This window comes from Monomorium pharaonis, chromosome 10, assembly GCF_013373865.1.
Source record: "Monomorium pharaonis isolate MP-MQ-018 chromosome 10, ASM1337386v2, whole genome shotgun sequence".
Lineage (NCBI taxonomy): Eukaryota > Metazoa > Arthropoda > Insecta > Hymenoptera > Formicidae > Monomorium > Monomorium pharaonis.
Window position 1 is genome coordinate 2,422,556 of NC_050476.1, and position 15,121 is coordinate 2,437,676.

Sequence of the window (15,121 nt, forward strand, 5' to 3'; positions counted from 1 at the left end):
AAAAGATCTCGGAGCCCGTACGACATCGATGTGAAAGTGGCGGGATCGATGGAAACGTAATGGTGCATTTTTATTCCGTATTGCTCTTTTTTGCGCGCTACCTCTTCGCCTTCTCTGTGTTATATTATTCAAACTTTACATACGTTTGAGAAACAAGAATATTCGACGAGGCGGGATCGCGTTGATGCTTAAAAAACGCTCGTCTCGGGAGCTCGTTATTCCCTTCGGTATCAAAGTCGACGGGCATTTGCAATGGAAATTTTCGCGGTTCCATAAGTCTACCGTGAACAAATTTGAACTTTGCCTACGCGAAGAGATGATTCCGCAATTATTTCCATCGTTTTTTTTTTAACGTCATATATTATTATAAGAAGCGATATACTTCTGTCGAAGTATATTACGAGTAAAGTAATAAGAATATACACCTTATCGTAAAGAATATTATAATATTTATGATAAATTGTTTTCTTAAATCTTTGAGAGAAAAATTTCGGAAAATTATGAAAAATAATGACAATATTACAGAAAAGGAAAACATTAATTTTTCTGTACAACGTCATTTTGAGACCAAGTGAATTGTTTTTTTACGACTCGTTTCCAAATATGTAAAAGCCCGACCCTTTCTCGAGCTGCAGTCTCGCGGAAAATGACGCGCCCGAATCCAGTGACCCGGCGACCGGAGCACAGACGAAAGTCGGGTCTAAAGGACGCCGAGGAGGAAACCAGTTTAAATAAAGACCACGCATGTGGGTCAGCCGGCGTGGCGTTGCGGCGTGCGTGTGCGTTACGCAAGCTGCCGTCGCGCATCAGCGGCGATGTCGTTGGTCGAGCTTTGCTAGCCGTGCAGGAGATGCGCACTGGGTGCATAATGTGCATCAGCTGAATCACTGTATACTACCCCCTGAAAAGCATCCGAGCGTACATCACCGCAGGCGTAGAATAAAGGTATATCTATGTCAGCTTGTAACAAGCTTTCCTTTAGTTTGTTGACACACACACGGATGGAGTAGCAAGAAATACTAATTACGGAATTACGGGAAATTATCCTATAATTGCGGAGATGTATGTCGGAATGGTCTTCACGGATGATGTACATTGTATCTCATTCGTTTCCAGTCTCCATTTACTCTTCTTGTTCTCGTTGTTCATATATCCTTGGCTTAACGTCACGTGCAACACTATTTGTTTGACTCGTAATGATTAAAATTACAAAAGTAAATTTAAATTTAAAAATTATACAAGAAATAAAAATAAAAATGTATAATAAAAGTAAAACGGAAAAGTGCAGAAAAATCGCAGTAAAACTGAGAAATTTTTACATATGTTGACAATCTCGATGGATGATGGAATTGAACAACTTATTTTCTTATCGTATATATTTTATTCTATGAATATTATCGAAACCTGTGATTTTATCACGTTTTTTGCGTTGGATTTTTTTTATATTTAGCGATATGAAATTATGCAACATACGATCGATATTCTAATTTTCAAATTGATATGACTTTCAAATTAGAAAAGAACCGTGGATAGTGCGTTGTAAGGAAATAGATCTTATGCAGGCGAATACGGGGTTAAGCTTGAGAACATTACACGTATTTGCAAGTAGCCGTGTGGCCGTTTATAAATCCGGTGCATTCTGCATATATCGTGCTTAACTTTACGCGGGGCCGAAACCGACTGTTGGAACGGGATTCCGGACCACTTCAAACGCCACACGGAAATCTGCCCGCGAGCCTCACCAGCACACACGGGGGCTTCCGGTGCAGTTCTCTCTTTTGTGATACACGAGAAGTCAGATGTCGGTTCGGCGGAGTAGGAGAAAAGCTTCTCCGCCGGGGGGGGGGGGAGTTATATTATATTCAGAGTGCACTCCTGGAGACGTTGCATTTTCCGAGGTTATTCTGAATTTGCGTCGTGAGAAAGTCGCACAGGGAGAGAGGAAGGAACGCATTTCGCGTGCTTCGATCGATCCCGAAATTCAAAGTGCACGATACACGCAAATGTAGCAACGACAAATTTGCGTAGTTTGCGTAAAAATTGCACTTTATAAATGTCCAGTTAGAGAGAGAGGGGGGGGGAGACCAATATCAAATTTCTTTAAGAAAAAGATAAAAATTTTAACTCGAATTCTTGTGCAAACTTTAACGACGCGTGATATATAGATCGGATGATTGATCGCGACGTTTTGCTTTTCGTCAGCTGCAATATATTAGATCATTATTGCGTGAAAACGCGTACGATTAATGGGACGGAGGGAACTCGGTCAGGTCGTACGCGCTGTTTCGTTCCGCTAAATATCCATTTCCACGGACGAGAATCACCGCGCTATATTTTCTGAAATGACGTGACGAAACATAACGTGAAGTGACGTGACGCGACACTGCCTGACACGCCACGTCGCTCTTCCCGACCTCTTTTTTCGGACGAGCTTCACGAATTGACTTTATGTCGACGATATCTTCAAAGGGACTTCAAAAAAGAAATGCGATTAATCTTTTTTTTTTTAAATAATTACGCTTATAAATTCGACGAAATGTTCTCAAATGTTTGGCATTAGGTAGCATAATTGATTTCTCTCTATATTATTTTTGAAAATTAGATTAAAAATTAGAATATTTTTAACGTGTAAAAAAAGGGAATAGTAAACACAACACATCGTAGATTAAATACTTAGATTTTACGGTGCGGAATGGCCGTCGTGATTTAAGGGGGGACAACCGGGATGCATCTCGGTTTCTAAAATTGCGAAAACAATTGTGCTTCGAAGAAAAACCCGGTGTATCGGACTTGTAAATTATTCGGGGATGCGCGAGACAACGACATCGTAAATGGTTGGTTCTGTGTACGTGGACAACAAGGCAGTTAGATAGATCACCGTCGATTCCGCCTCCCGCGCTCGCGAAATCGACCGCCGGCAGTCTCGAGGGACGGACCCAGGTGCTGCAAGATTCGTTCGGGAGAGGGCAAATCTCCCTCCGCCTCTATATTATCCCGTCGAACTCCGCGCGCGCAGGAGGAGAGCCGGGTAGAGGTCCGGGAAGTGAACTACGTCCCCGACGTCGCTTTCTTGTGCAACGAGCGCGAGAGAGGATGCGGGAAGGGGGGGGGGGAGGGGGCTATTCCTCGACGTCGCGAATTCGGAACAGCGGGATTTATTATCTCGACCGGAACGGACGCACCTGGCTAATGCCGTCGACTTTGTTGCCCGACGACGCGTCGCGTCGCGGGGAGGACCGGAACATGGATACTGAGCACTTCGGTGAAGTGAAACGCGCCGGAACCTCTCGATGGAATCGAAAAGCGAATGACCATAACGAGAAGCGCCCTTCTTTAAACAAGGAACGCAGAACATATGGATATGTAACTCGAGAATAGTCACTTCATTTTTTCGCATAAGCAATTATAATTTATTAGAGATCATTATTTATATAAATTTACATTTTTTTTTTTAATGAAGAGGGATGAAAAAATGGAACGAATTCTCGATCAGTAAGGAAAATTATCGTACTAAGCTCACATTTTCTTGCCGCTGGAGTGTAAAAGCACCTTTACTGCCGGATTAACGGGATAACAAAAATCTAAAAGCCAATCCGAACTTTCGTAGCGCTGTCCAAATGTTTTCAGAGTACTTTTGAATATTGAATGTTAACGTAAATCACATGAGAAATTAGCGAGAAAAAGGCACGACCGGCTTTAAGGGTTTTATTGGAGATTCACGTTGTACTTGGTTAAGTTATAATGCTGCATTTTCCACCTGTCATTTTTTACCGCTCGTGCATTTAGCGCACGTTAAATTATCCCTCGCGTCTTTTATAGAATGACGATGTCACTTCCGAGAAGCGCAGGTACGTAATATCCTCAAGCCGCTTCGATCGTCGTCACGCGGGTTAAAACCGACGTTCGCAGCCGCGCGCTCATCTAACTTTCCGTCGCAATTTTAACTGTCCGTATATTCGCGCGGACATCACAAGGTCGGCCGTTCCAGCGATTGTCGACAGCTGCCGCGCGTCGTTAATCGCGCCGAAAGAGCGGACGTAAAGAGAAAACACGTATGGGTGCGAGACATCGATAACTTTCCGCGTGGCGCGCGCGAAAAAATTCCCTCCATCATTGGCAACGTCCCGCGTGTCGCGCGAGTGAAAGAAACCGGCCGAGATGGATATTGCCATCTATTTTTTCATTCCGCCGTCACCGATGTAAAAGCGGAGAGACCTCTCTTTTTCTCTCTCTCTCTCTCTCTCTCTCTCTCTCTCTCTCTCTCTCTCTCTCTCTCTCTCTCTCTCTTTCTCTCTCTCTCTCTCTTTCCTTCTCTTTCTCTCTCTATATCGGGTGACTAATGCTCGTTCAACAAACGCGTGTACCGAAATACACGAGTGCGTGGGCTACACACGACGTTAAACGGTTGTCCACTGCTCTTCCAAGGCTGTGTCATCCGCCTGATTGCGTGCGTGCTTTCGTGCGTGCGTGACTCTTATCGCCGATTACACCGCTGTTAATTGTTCATACAGTCTACCGACTTGCGCTCTTAATGGAACAGAACATGACGCTCGGTAATAAATCATAGTTGAGTATTATTATTTCGTTTGTGGTTGTAGTGAAGAAACTGAACAATTTGATTACGTCGTTGACGTAAATATATGTAACACTGTAAGATTTGCTATAAAATTGTATGTTCGAACTTTTTTATGTCGACACTTGGTAGATTTATTATACAAAGACACTGCGCGTATAAATTTTTCCACAAATTTCTTTAATTATATTACGCGAAGAATTGAATATTATTAGATTTGACTTGAACAAAGTGGAGAAAGCGACAATAATAATTTCAAATACAAGGTAATATTTTTTCTCACGATGGTTACGTAAAAGTAGATTTCTCCGTATGTGTATCTTTTCGAACATTCTTGTTTTATTTTCAAGGAAGATAAGTGCTTCTCCTTTGAAGCTTGAGTGTCTCTTATGAACGTATACGGTGCCGAGTGTAACGTGCATGCCGTCGGCATCACGACAATGTTGCGTAACCCAAAGGCAAACAGAATTGTACGCAACGTCTGATTCGCGACGATGCACTCGCGGAAAACACTGGCGCGTCAATAACGTCTTAATATACCATATGATATCATCGACTGCGTTGGATCGGAATATCGCGTGTCGTCGTGAGACCGTGACGAACCGAATCGACGAACGTCGATGAGGGAACTTAAACTCGCAAAATGTGTGGTGATGACGTTGTGCGTGATGGTTGATTCCATCGAGGCAACTCTCTTAACTGGAATGAGTGTGTGCGATTGTCGGGATCTCGTCCCTGGATCGTTTCGCTCCACCACTTATATCACCACGATCTGTCATTACACCATCACACGGAGAACACGTGGCGTTTTCTCTTTCGTCATTCCCGCGATCAGTCAAGCGCTAGTCCACCCACCCGATTCTTATTTCGAGTTATACGATATCACTGGGTAAATTCTGGACCTGGGGGATGAAAACACGCGATGTGAGTATTATATTTTAGTCGTGAAAAAAATTACTTTTTAAAATTTTTATTTAAAATTTTACTTAATTGCTTGCTGAAATTTATTTCATTTTATTGAGTAGATTTTTTATCAAGAGATAGTAGTATATTTACTATAAAAAATGTAAAATATAAATATAATATTTGTAAAATTACACAATTTACAGTAGAAATAGATAAAAACTTTTAAACATTTTTATTTCTAATTGTGCAAATATAATTTTCCGTCTGATATAAAAGTATATATATGTACAGAAATAGAGATAGAAATTTTAAAAAATGTTATATATTCCACTATAAATTGTGTAATTTTTACACATATTATTTATGTAATTTTATTTTCTCTTTTCAGCGTACAGTATCTATTATTTAACTGAATAAAAGAGATTGTAATCTAGTAAAAGAGATTTCGCCTACGTTTTCTGACAAAATAGCTTCGCTATCGTTTACCTTAAATTTTGCTGGAAGTAACACATAGTGCGCACAAACGGCGCCTGTATTTTATCCAAATAGTAATCGTGGGATAAGACCAGACATATTTGTCTAATAAACGCGCGATGTCGTCTCCGTACGACCCGCACAACCTACCGTAGGGGGCTGACGTAACGTCTTCTTAAGCGAGAGGGTAGTGTTTCCCCGAAGTACACTGGGTCGACGAGATCGTCCATCCGGAAAATAACCTCGACCAAAACAACCGTTGTGCTTTTCCAAGTCTTATCCATTTTGGCGCGTAACGTGCTTCCCGGCCGTGCCTGCCTGCCGGGACCTACAATGTCGTTCCCTTGACTCCGCTCTGTCTGGTCAGCGCACGATCGTACCTTTTCTGCTTCGAGAACCACTTCCGCATGCGGCCACGTCGCGTTTTATCGCGCCGATAAAACACCGTTTTCCTTTGATGCGGGTCTGCCCCAGATACGATGTTTAACTTATGCATACGGACGGGGAGTAAGGATGATCTTGAGATGAGAGAGATCTATCATAATATCTTAAATATTAAAAATAGCACTGGCGGCACTTTATGTACGCTATATACTACAGTCTAAACATATGGCAAACCGAGAAATCTCTTTGATTGTTTAAAACTTTGCGCGCAGTGCGCTAAAACAAACAGAACCTCCAAACGTAATCAAAAATTAAAATTTTTTTAGTTCAATTTCTATTTTATTCAATAATAATCGTGAAAATTTTCTCTTCTATAATTTAGTTTAGTAAAAAAAAACTTAAAGAGACGAATTTTTAAAACATTGATAGTGAAACGAGAATTATAGTTAGACATTCAGGGATTAAGCGTCATCGTCGACATAATGTTTCCGTAGCATGTTCTTTCCTCGAGATTCGTTACCATATGTATTTCGGTGGTCCCTTGTCGATCGCTCTCAGAATGACGATAATATATAATCGCAATATAGAGGCAACGACGATAGACCGTGACCTGTCGCCGACGCCCCCGCTAGTCTTTTATTGCACGTTTAAGCCGCGGACCGCCCTATACATCATCTGCCTACCTTTGCGACGGTTCAATCGGAAGCGATTAATGGCCTTTTTATTCGGCTCGTAAAATCGTTTTATATTAAAGCTGGCATGGCCGCGAGGACGCGCGATGCACTGCTCTCTCGCTACCGATCGACGACTATTCATCCTGCCTCTCTACATCCCTTCGCGCGAGCTCCATTTTCTCCATCTTCCATTTGTCTTCCCGCGACAGAATGAAGCTCGATGGCATAATCCTTTCCCCCTTCGTGATGGAGAATGATTCCTCTCTCTCCTCCTCCCCCCTCTTACTCTCACCATATTCGCCCTCCCTTTTGTCTGAGAATTTCTTCGGCGCGACGACTGTAACTGGAAACGAATTTCGGTCGCGTCATTTGTACATTTTCAGCGAGCAAACAGTGCGTTTTTATCGTACCTTATAAACATTCGGTAGATTCTTCTAGGAACCGAGTATTTGTGGAATGCGAGGATTGTTGGAATTACGTTATAATGAAGCTTTAAAATATTCTGCCTCTGATTTTCTTGCAAGGGAAGAAGCAGCTTTTGATGAAAGTCATACTTTCCGAGTACTTAAAAACTTTCAAATTGCATACTATAGTATTTACAGAAAAATATTAAAAGTACAAGTTTTTTTATCTGTAAATTATTAGAGATCCGTAAATTATTAATTTATAATATACTTTAAGCAAAAAAGGAAGATCAATTTTTTTTTGCTTCGAATTGTTGGAGTCAACAAATCATTTCTTTCATTATCTAGATTTATTTCCGTCGTGGAATTGTTCCAGGATGAAATCCCCGATACGATAACCCATCCGATGTCATGCAAATGCACAATGCAATTTTGTGTCGTTGTTACCGCACGTTCGCTGTCGTTCCTTGGAACCGACATCGCATTTCCGGTTTGCGTCTCGACACTGGCGGCTTATTACGATCCACCTCCGAAAACACGTTGCGTGTGCGCGCGATAATACTTACGAATGCAATTTTCTCGGGCAACGGCGTTGTCGTCGTCGTCGTCGTCGTCGTCGTCGTCGTCGTCGTTATCGCGCAGTAACGCTCATGCCGGAAGATTGTTTGCGCGGCGAAACGAAGACAAGGCGATACCGTGTTCCACGAGAGAAACCGGCGAGAGACGGAAGTCTACGTGTGTATGAAACACCCGGCTTGTTTGTTTCTCGCGTATACACAGGTCCGTAAATACATAGTTACCTCGCCGTAACTTGCATTTACAGTTACCTGCGGGCGCGCATATCCGCGGGTTGCTGCACGGAGCTCTACACACAACCGCACGGGGGAGTCACCCCTGCAGGGGGAATTTTTAAATTTGTTTCCACTCCATTAACCTCGCCTCTCGTACCCCTCGTACCGCTCTTCTCTTTGCCACTCGCCCTCGCTGCTCGTTTCCTCCCTGTCTCGTTTCCCTCTGTTTGTACACGAACGTCGACTACTGACAGCTAGCAGGGCATAAGACCCAGTCAGTAATATCCATTTGCCGAATCGCGCAGGGGCGACCGGAGTCGTCGCCCTTTTACGATCTTCCATATGGTTCGAATTTGCGAGAGCTCTTTCCGTCCGCGCCGACTTTCTTTTCTCGCCCCACCCCCTTTCCCTGCCTTTTCTTCTTCCATTCAGAGATTCGTCCCTATATGCTGTCAAGGCTGAAATTCAACGCGTGTTGTTTGCATTCGAAACTTGTATCATGTAGTTACGAAAAGATACATAATACACATGCCTTTTCATAATATGTAAATACAGTTTACGGAAAGGAAGATAAAATATGTAAATGTATTTTGCAAATGAAAATTGCAAAACGCGTATATATATGTATTTTGCGGATGTAAAATGTAAAATGGGTAATTATCTTTCGTGGATGAAAATGTAAAACAGGTAATTATATTTTGCGCGTAAAATATAAAATTCGAAAACTCGTCTAACTCACGGAAAGAACAGTTAATATGTTAGGAGCATGGAAATCGTATGTCGGAAATTGGATTATGGAAATTGGTTTCAACGCGGTATCAACGTGGCATTTGGGAAATTTCTCTATCTTTATCCGCCGCATGATTCTTGCGGTGGAAAAAATAGAATAAATTAGTTATATATTAACGTGAAGAGAGAGGGAGAGAGAGATAGATAGAAATGTTTTGTTTAATTTAGAAGATTTTAGATTAGGACCTTGATTAATATTTTGTATGCGGTATAGTTATATTATATTTGTCTTATTTCATTTGATCAATTATTCCTGACAGTATCTTGATGATTTATAAAAAAAAATATAATTAGTTTTCTCCGAAATGAGTAAAATTATTTTAAAATTTTAATTTGCCGAGTTTAAAACAAGATATCATTGAGATTTGTGACAGTCTACGTTACAAAGATTCAGTTATAATATATTCTTGGTATTCAATGCCGTTGCCAAGTGTTTTCTTGCCAAGATACGTTGTCGCTCGTCGATCTTTAGTAAAAAGTCAATGTGATTGCAATTAGTATAATTGTAGAATTGTAAAATGTACATTGAGAATAATCGCAAGTGTTTGGATAATACGTTTGTTCATTTCATTTCAACAATTCTCATGATATGCAACAGCTATTTACTACTTATCTTCTAGCGCTTTCTTAATTAAAAAATAATTTTTTAATAAATTCTTGAGACAGAACTTCTCGAATTAAACATACAGGATACTAACGCCAGTTATATTAGTCACATCAAGGATATATAGGTCAAGAGAAATTGTACTTCAAGTTGTTGATTAATATTACTAATTTACAGACATTATCTCTTCCGGTTAGTACATAGCTGCATCCGATAAAATTATTCCTATCGCGGTGTACCCGCGAATTAATGCGAAATTACGTAGCGCGCCACGCTTTACCTCGCCGAGCTTAAACGCGATACCGCGAAATGTTTTACTACCACGCTGTCACGTGTTATGCCAGCTCGAGAACGATTTCAATGTGAAAACCGCATTACGGTTTAGCTGCCCTCTTCCCAAATGCTGCAATAAATAAAGAAGTTATTGCACTAAACAAGTTCTCGCTTGATTCCATTTTTGTTTGTAACCTGAAGTAAAGTGCACCGATAAATAAGAATATGAGGAAAAACAAATGGTCATGTTTTTGTAGTAATAAATCTATACGTATGTGTCTATATAATAATATATTATTATAATTATAAAATTACAATTTCTTTATTATTGGAAATTTTAACAGATTGAAAAGCATGATTTTATATAGTAACTACATTATTAATTAAAAAAAGAAAATCAGACATGAAGTATCTTATCGTGTCATACCTTATAAAATTTGAACATGGACGCAGATTCACGGCGCGTGCTATGTTACGCGCTACGTTAACCGTGGCGAGATTTCAACGCGAAAGCTTCGTTAAACCTCGAATCTGGCTGATGCCGCAAATGCCGGTCGTTTCGCGCGTTATGTTCTTGTGCATTTTCACGATCGTCCGACACGATAAGTCACTTTCTGTTTGTCGCATCTGCGGCGATTACGACTGCCACGTGTCTCGAATTCTACGGAACAATGTCGCGTATCTGCGAGAGTGTATCAGTCCGATCCGGACTATGTCTTCGATGATGGAAGCGCGCGTCTCGCGCGGTCCGCGAGTTCGTCGTGATATAGGATTACGACACTTGGCTCTATTGTTAGTGTAATAATTTTGATGGATTTACGGTCTTCCAGAATTAAGCGTACTGGGGCTTTAAGTTAAAATTACAACGTTGTTTTGGCAAAGTTGCGTTTAACTCTGAGGAACCGTAACGTACATATATACAACTTGAGTTGTAAAATTACAATGTTGTAATTCACACGGAATTAACGCAATGTAACTCCGACATTGTAACAACATTGCAATTTTGATAGAGTAACAAAGCGATTATTTTGTTGCCTTGTATACAACGTATCGTTAATTAAATAATTTAAGCCTTGTCGATTGTATATATATATTTACATTATTTTTTTCGCTAAAAGAGAAATACGTCCGTATGGTCGCTACATTTAGTGCCTGTGGCTGCATTAGTGTAAACGACGAAGTCCGCATGCAGAGTGAGAGCTTTATAGTAATGAAATCTAGATTCCGGTTATCAGCCGTACGCGTAATTCAACGCGTGCGTGCACACACGCGTCTGTTATTAACGGAAAAAAAAGAGAAGCTAGAAAATAGCGGATAGAAAGTAGGGGGATGTAACTAGGGAAGTAACATGGCGCGGGTTTCCGATGCATTGCGCGTTTCGCGCAGGATATACATCTCGTACAATTTTTTTCTTTTTTTTTTTTACCCATTTTCGTGAATGTCGCACGGCATTTGCATTTTGCATTTCGTGTACTTTATGATTTTTTCCGCGGTCGTACACCGCCACTGCCAACGCCACGCCACCGAAGCCATGTACATAACTTGCCTATACATATATATCTATATGAGACGTATAAATATATATTACACAAACACATAAGGATTGGAAGCGGCGTTTCGTACATTTTGCTGGATTTGAATTTAAATTTTCTAAAATGAAATAGGCGCCCGTGGTCGCGCGCCCTCTTCCGTCGCCCCGTCACCTTTGAGCCCGGCTCGAGGGCCGATTTTAATTTGTAATCAGCGATTTACATCCCGCGGCAATCCCGTGCTGCTCGGCTTTCGTCCTCGAGGACCGAGCTCACCTATTTCGGGACAAGCGAGTTTGTATCTAGTATCGCGCTAGAATTGACATTTGGACCGGAAAGAGTCTGATCTGAAGACGGAGATCGATGGTGAATTGCAAATTTGTTTGATGCCATCGAGTGCCTCGGATTCGTTTAGGATCGTGGGAGAGAACGCGGGTGCAGAAAGGAGCGCTGAGGAAGGAGCAGAAAACGCGAGGAGTCGACGCGCGAACATTCCGCTATTTCGCCCACGCGTGATGCGACCACGTGTAACGCGTATCACGTTTCCACGGCCGCATTTGTGCACGACGCGCCTCCGCGCTGCGTCTGTTTACGCTCTATCATCGCGTTCACACGATATGAACGGGCGAGAACAGACGGAGCGTGTCGTGACAACTGGTGTACACGATCTAAATTAGCAAGTGAAATAATTCGTAACTTGGACTACTTATTGTTTGATTCTAGAGGCGCGAAATGTTTTAGTGAAGATGTTAATTAAAAAGGTGATCACGCGGAAAAGTATCTCTTGGCTAAAGAGTTAAATTTGACTTTGGGAAGATGAGACGTTAGACTTTAATTTTGTTCAATAATTATTTGCATATATACTTTTCATTTATTTTACCTTGGATTAATTAAATGACAGAATAAAATTACGCCGTATTTTCTGTATTTTAATTAATTTTGCTTCACGAAACTATTAACTCATCGCATCTCTCGGGTGTGATGGCGGACAAGAATGAGGTATGTTTTACCGCTCTCTGTACGCATCGATCTTCGTTAAATGAAATGTAAATCACGGCTACGGAATCCCGATGGCGGTGGTGAATTTCTCCGAGATTTTTCGAAAGCGCGAAACGTCTGCAGCCACGACTGCGAGTTCGTCTTCGTCGCGGGTGACGTTATTAACCCGCAAGTAGCTGCCTCATGATAAATCACGCCGTTGATCGCGTCGCAGAGAAACGCCGTAATATCTCACGAGAAAAAGAGAAAGAGAGAGAGAGAGAAACAGAGAAAACCGTGTTGCCAAGTCCCTTGGCAAACGGCGCATAGAGCAAGAAACAATGAAATATAACGACGAGATGCAGGGAGAAGTCGTAACACATGATGTACTAATCATTGCGAATACTCGTACACGTATATACGATACTCGCGAGCGTTTATTTACATTTGTATATGCTGTGAAGGAAGTAAAGCAGACGGAATTGCAAAACGATGCGTCGTCGCGTAACACTTGCGTAAAGAGGAAATAATTTTCTACCGAGTACTTTGTGCTCGCGCAGTCCAATCGATCACGAATTTTAAGTGTGATTCTAAAACGCTGGCGGTCTGCGAATTGGCACCGGCGCGAGATTGTCTCGTAGGCATAGCGGTGACTGTATCCCTCGTAATAATATACCGTTCGGTGCATAAATCAGTGTCTATTTTTGAACGGCGGCCAAAACTTTATTCGGATTTATTCGACCGTTACATCAACGAGAATTTCCGCTCGCCGCGGCGCGACCCGCCGTTGGTGCATAATTACTGCTACGCGCGTCGATTGTCGCGTATTCGAGGATAAAAAGGAAATTGGCACGCTGAGAATGTCACCAATGACTCAGTAGAGTGCATCTGTTCCATTCGTTGTGATGTTGTCAGGGCTATTTTGAACGTGTGCTAGATAATTCATCTAGAACTAAAAAATATCAAATTTAATATATAATTGCTATAAAAGAAACGATCAAAGTAATTGTAAAATATCTTATGTATGAAATTGAATTTTTATTTTTACTTAATTTTGTGTTTGAAATATTAAATTACTATAAGGATTTGGAATGTATTTTGGATAAATTTACTTATGATAAATTTACGATGAATTTGCGGATATATAAACTTTATGAAATATTTGAATTAAATAATATTCACTTAATTCAGATAATTTACAGTACATACTTTTCACAAGGCGAAAGAAATCTAATAAGGACAATGAAATAAGTGTGTACAGTCCGTTTGCAGTGACTTTAATTTCACTTTCCTGATTCTTGATTTTCTCTATTAAAATTATCTGCAAAAGATTTTTGATTGTTCAAAATGATAAGCGTATTTACTTCTTTAATCGAAGTAAAGACGCAAGCAAATAACGCAAGTTCTTTAATAAAACAAGCGTATTTCACGGGGCGATAATACATTCTTTGAAATTAATCCGATACGTAACAGATAATAAACAACACATTGTCGCTGTCCTCACGTTAAGTATTTTCGCGGACGGTAAATTGTTTGAAACTCGCGTTAGCGGCGATGGCCACAGTGGGCGGCGTACGGCGAGCGGTAGTGTAAACAAGGACACCGCGCTGCCATTCGGTCGTTGATACTCGAGCCGTGAGGTAGCCGCGTATGCCGCTGCATCATCATTATCTCTCGAAACGTAAGACGTTGCGACAAGTATATCGTCCGCGAGAAATGCGAACGGTAATTCCTCACGAATGGTTAACGTTACTGCCAGTTCGCGTAGATACATTTCGAACGTGACGCGAGTCCCGCGAACGAGATCGCTGGTACGACCGATATATCGCGACTTTACTCGAGTGCCTGACTTCAAGTGGCACTTCAGTCGATCGACCGGCGCGGGCGGGTGGCGACGATCCGCGCGTTAACTCGCTTTCACTGTCCGTGCGATTTATTTGTCATACGTTATGTATATTTCATAGTGTGAGGTACAGCGGGTCGTTACGTTCGCTTTGTCTCTGGGTAAGTTTAAGTCGCGTTAGTCCATGGAAAAGAGACTCGAGCCGCCTCTGTGCGACGCGACATTAAACTCTCGTTGGAACATAACCCTAAAGCGCCCGTACGAGCGAGTGACTGCTGTTTGCCCGTGCTATTATCGTCCGCGATTTATTCGCGATATGTTAAGTATTTCATAGTAGCGGGCGACGTACACTTGCGTTTACGCGGTGATCTTGTTTACAGTCGCGCGATGGCGAAGCTCGAGGCCGACGACGGATACAGCAGTTGTTACTGTTTCTTGAAACGTGATCGCGACGAGGGTATTGAACGAAGTTGAAACGATACTTTTTCGGATTACGAAAGCGAGTGCGAACGCGCGAATCGTCTGATCCTGTAAATAATTCGAGTACGGTATCGATAGTTCAAGCGAACTGCGTGTGTATAACAGAGGTTAGGTTAGGTTAGGTTGTACGTGTTTTTCTTCGTTCACAGCGCGACGAGTTTAGCTTGTTACAACGTCACATCGTATCCGTTTTGGGCAATACCCATCGTGTCTGTTGTCATCAGTGCGTGATTCGCGAGTCTTTTTGCGTTTTCGCAAGTGAGTAGTGAACGAGTGCCATGAAGGGACAACAGGAAACCGTGAAACCCGAGAGGAAGCGGAGGTTCTGGGAAGCATCGGGCGACAGCGGAGCAACCATGGGGTAAGTTTATTATTTATTGTTTTATCTTTCGTTACGTTTACGTAGAATTAATTGTCGA

General features: G+C 41.7%; 1 protein-coding gene and 1 long non-coding RNA gene across 2 annotated transcripts in view; both read left to right on the forward strand.

Moving 5' to 3' along the window:
• The window catches only part of LOC105836505, a 322,523-nt gene that overhangs the window by 101,820 nt on the left and 205,582 nt on the right, over positions 1-15,121 (forward strand). The window lies entirely within an intron of this gene.
• The window catches only part of LOC118647790, a 35,079-nt gene continuing 25,748 nt past the window's right edge, over positions 5,791-15,121 (forward strand). Inside the window, exon 1 of the long non-coding RNA XR_004964927.1 lies at positions 5,791-15,063. This is a non-coding gene — a long non-coding RNA (uncharacterized LOC118647790). The remainder of the gene's footprint in view (positions 15,064-15,121) is intronic.